General features: G+C 45.7%; 1 protein-coding gene across 1 annotated transcript in view; it reads right to left on the bottom strand.

The window, feature by feature from the left end:
• creb3l1 (cAMP responsive element binding protein 3-like 1) overlaps positions 1–5,000 on the bottom strand; it is a 47,430-nt gene that overhangs the window by 36,620 nt on the left and 5,810 nt on the right. The gene's annotated exons all lie outside the window — the stretch shown is intronic.

Below are 5,000 nucleotides of genomic sequence, written 5' to 3'. Positions count from 1 at the left end.
AACCATCAGCATCATACTGATGCTAAGCTAACACACACACACACACACACACACACACACACACACACACACACACACACACACACAAACGTGCAGTTCTGTAAGTAGGCTGCTGCTGTCTTATGTTGCTCTGTTCCGGTTCTGGACCTGTTCCACTTATACTACAAAAGTGCACAGTTCTGTCTTACTTTTCTGATCCAACCTTTTACTTCAATGCTTCTAAACCCATCTACGTACCACAGACACGTCCTGACCCTAAACCTTAACCCAGAGACACATCCTGACCCTAAACCTTAACCCAGAGACACATCCTGAGCAAAGACATATCCCTCATGCAGTGATAGTGTGAGGAGGATGTACAGTCTCTGCACTGGTTTGAGATCCGTACTGGTTTGAGATCCGCACTGGTTTGAGATCCGCACTGGTTTGAGATCCGCACTGGTTTGAGATCCGCACTGGTTTGAGATCAGTACTGGTTTGAGATCCGTACTGGTTTGAGATCCGCACTGGTTTGAGATCTGTACTGAAGCTCCTCTCTCTTCTTTCAGTATGTTTTCCTATGGCTGTAGTTGTACTTTAGCTTTGTGTAATTTTTGATTATATCTAAACTGTAGCCCAGGACAAACAGGGTGTGCGACACACAGAGAAATCTTCTCTCTCAAGAAAAGAGCCTGAAATAATCTAGTTCAGGTACGAAATACAGAGTTGCTCATTTTTCTCAGTGTCAAGATGTATTTTTATCTTTTCTTGTTTTTACTCTGAACTGATCCCCTTTGCATTTTGGCTCTGACTTAGACAAATCTGGTTAAGCCCAAAACTTTAAACCGATTTTCATTAAACAAATTGTAATTGTGTTTCTTCTTCTAAACAGGCCCAGTTCTCAAACTTTCCACTGCAGTTGATGTCAAAGAATCTGTGGGATTTTAATTTGTGGCTGTTTCCTCTGAGTCACAATGGAAAGCAGCAATAGGGTGAGCTGTTCTGGGGTCTGTGAGAGGCGGAGAGCTGCTGAGCTGTTCTGGGGTCTGTGAGAGGCGGAGAGCTGCTGAGCTGTTCTGGGGTCTGTGAGAGGCGGAGAGCTGCTGAGCTGTTCTGGGGTCTGTGAGCTGCTTGGTCGCCTCCAACATGCACTGCATTCCATCGCTGGTTCCCCACCCCAGCCATGCTGCAGCCAATCAGGGCGCGGTATGCAAATGAGGCTGCTGCTGGTGTTTTCTGCAGCAGGAGTGCAGGGTGTGCATGGAGGAGAGAGGGAACGTCTCACACACACTGAAAAACAACAGACCCAGATAACAGCAGAAAACCCTGAGCGGAATAACGGAGACGGCCAAGTTCAGCAGCGTCTGGAAATCTACACCTTATGCAGCAGGAATGATTTGGTTTTAGTAAATGAGTCACACACGAGTGGAAACTCGTTTCAGTCAAAGAGACCAAAAAGGAGACGGAGAAATGAGGAGAAATCCACAAAAAACTGAAGCTGGATCTTGAAGCATCAGATGTTTGGATTCCATATTCCTCAACTGATGTAGAAGATTAAATGTGATGGACCTAGAGCTGTAGCTTTCTAAACAATGTCCTACTTTTGATTATTTACAGAAGTCTTTCCAGGTGGCTAGACCTGTGTTTGCTGTCTCTCTCTCGTCTTAGTGGGAACTCTATCTGAATCTGTTGCTCTCTCTCTCCCTCACACTACTCATTCCAAAGCTGCACATCTGTGCTTTTAAAGGCAGCTCACATTCTGAGTCATATTAGTGTTGGCAGAGCTAACAAACATCAGACATGAGAGAAATCAGGCCAGCTGACAGAGATCAGACTCGCTGTCAAAGCTCCAGTTCACCAAGGGCGACAGCTTTCTGCAGCAATGCTTGTGAAGATGAATGCTGTATGGGTAATGAGATAGACACAGAGGGGAGTTCTACACTGCAGGGACAGCATGGAGGAAACGGTTGGATGCTGGTTCCTAGAGTCCATCCTTCCTCTTCAGCGCTTGACCAACATCCGTCCTGCAGAGGTGCATGGCTCATCACTGTGGACTGATACCACAGGGCCCAATGGCTCTTCTGCACCTCCTCCTCTTCCTCTTTCTCTGCCCTATCCTCCTCTTCCTCCACTGCTGGTTTTCTAAATTCTGAGTTCAGATCTTTCTTTAGATCTGCAGGCAGCCACAGACTGGGAGAACCACAACCACAGCAGACAGTTAGGCAGGGAAACAGTTAGACAGGGGAACAGTTAGACAGGGGAACAGACGGGGTGAGACCTCTGCCTCCCTCCCCCAAACAGTAACCACTCAGGGCCAGTATCTTCATGTTGTATGAGAGCAGCTTGCAGTGCCTCTGGTTATACACACTCTCTTCTCATCCTCACAAGGACTACAGTGATGTCCCATCTCCCAATACTATTACTGAATAATACACTAGTGGTGGGGTTGGTGATGGGACTGGGGTTAGCAGATGGGCCTCCACCCACTCCAGCCTTTAATTTTAGCTGAACAGACTCCTTCTGCCTAGTAGCACAGAACCAAACTCTTCAGACACTGGTTTAGTCCCTACACACCCAGCAGAACTAAGAGGACAGGGATTATCACATACCACATCCTAACCCCAGTTATCCTACAGCAGTAAACTATAGCAGATGAGCTACATTACCTCTACTGACAAATGTCATGTTTGGCAGAAACAGTACACATGTGTCTATGCTAGTGATGTTTAAGGTAAATGAAGATACTGTATGGATGAAGATACAGGACGAGAATGTTCATTAGCAACACACACACGGTCCTCTGGAAAATGGAACAAGTTCAACAAAGATGGAGGACACGCTTCTACAAACCATGGCACCTGCACTGTATTTACTGTGCACTTTACCATCAGAGGCCTGCAGTGCTTCAAGAGACCCAGCGAGGTCTTACTGGTGTTCTGAGACACTGCAAGGGAGCACTGGGCTGCTGAGACTGTAGAGTGTTCTAGATAATCAGATAGTGCTGATATGGTAGAGTGTTCTAGATAATCAGATAGTGCTGATATGGTAGAGTGTTCTAGATAATCAGATAGTGCTGATATGGTAGAGTGTTCTAGATAATCAGAGGGTCTTCCAAACTCCATTAGACGGTGTTGATACTGTAGATTGTTCTAGATTCTCTAGAACAATCTAGAGTGCTGATGGAGGAGTCTGACAGGCACCATGCTGAGGCTGAGAGAAGAAACTATCTCAGGTAAGCAGTGTCAGGTAAGCAGTGTCCAGAAAATGTAGAAACTACAGTGCACAGCACGGTGTCAGTAGTGCTCCTGCAAGGACACTCTGAAGGACAATTTCTCTTTGAATACATTGCTAGGTTTTCCATAGTTTTCACAACTAGTTACAAACAGCAAGGAAATTAAAATGCACACAACATAATGCAGTTCACAACATACTCCAGAAGACTATTCTCAAATAGAGCAGTTAGAACGCTGCTCATCTGAACTAATCTGGATTGTGAAATCTCAATCCAGATTGGGAAATCCTCAGTCACAACCAATCCAATAATCCAGAACCATGCAGCCCATGTGCACCAGGTTTCTTCTACAGCACCTGCCTCCTTGCACAGAGTACACTGCACCTGTACAGAGTACACTGCACCTGCACAGAGTACACTACACCTGCACAGAGTACATTACACCTGCACAGAGTACATTACACCTGCACAGAGTACACTACACCTGCACAGAGTACACTGCACCTGCACAGAGTACATTACACCTGCACAGAGTACACTGCACCTGCACAGAGTACACTGCACCTGCACAGAGTACACTACACCTGCACAGAGTACACTACACCTGCACAGAGTACACTACAGCTGCACAGAGTACACTACAGCTGCACAGAGTACACTGCACCTGCACAGAGTACACTGCACCTGCACAGAGTACACTACACCTGCACAGAGTACACTGCACCTGCACAGAGTACACTGCACCTGCACAGAGTACACTACAGCTGCACAGAGTACACTACACCTGCACAGAGTACACTACAGCTGCACAGAGTACACTACACCTGCACAGAGTACACTGCACCTGCACAGAGTACACTGCACCTGCACAGAGTACACTACACCTGCACAGAGTACACTGCACCTGTACAGAGTACACTACAGCTGCACAGAGTACACTACACCTGTACAGAGTACACTACAGCTGTACATGTACAACAGCAGTACCTGTCCTGAGGTAGGGAGAGTGCTTCATGCTAAATCTCAGTGCTAAGAGTAAACTGTGTGGGCATGATAAGCCTCTGAACATGCAGTGCAATTTACAAATATCCTTTTAATTCTTGATGACAATACAATTATAATGACAGCACAGTAAAGATGTGAAATCAGACATATGAGTACAGCATCACAGACCCTGCCTGCAGCACTTTAACACTTCTGTGGGGGTCCAACACTGGGAGTTCCAGAAGAGCTTCTCAGAGCCCCAGAGTTCAGTACCGATCTCTCTTTATCTAATGAGGACAGCTGCCAATACTGGAGAATACAGCTCAGTGAACGAGAGGTAACGGAAATAGCATCTTTCCAGAACAGCTGAAAACATTAAAATGGGGTCTAATCAGAGCTCAAATCTACCCTCAAGTATTGATTTGACACCTATGCACAAGCCTACAAAAGACAGTAACCATTGAGCTGGGTTACATAATTCACAGCTGAAAGAGAAGATACTGGAATAAATGCCCAGAGCATCTCTGGCGTCTTTCCCATTCATATCAGAAATCGATTGACACTCATAAGGTGACAACGGTGATTTCTAGACAGAGGATTCGGGGCAGACCAAATTCCAGCAAAGAGCCTCTTACTATTTCAGAAATGCTCAAAAAACTATGCAATACATCCACAATTTAGACAAAGGCCCAAGGCAAAAACGAAACAGACAGCACAGATTAACAAAAGTGTTAATGCCAAATTTAACACACCTGACTGACGTACAAATACAAGCAGATTTGATTTTAGGGTGGGTACTTGTGTG

This window comes from Brachyhypopomus gauderio, chromosome 1, assembly GCF_052324685.1.
Source record: "Brachyhypopomus gauderio isolate BG-103 chromosome 1, BGAUD_0.2, whole genome shotgun sequence".
Taxonomy (NCBI): domain Eukaryota; kingdom Metazoa; phylum Chordata; class Actinopteri; order Gymnotiformes; family Hypopomidae; genus Brachyhypopomus; species Brachyhypopomus gauderio.
This window is presented reverse-complemented; position numbering and strand designations above follow the sequence as displayed.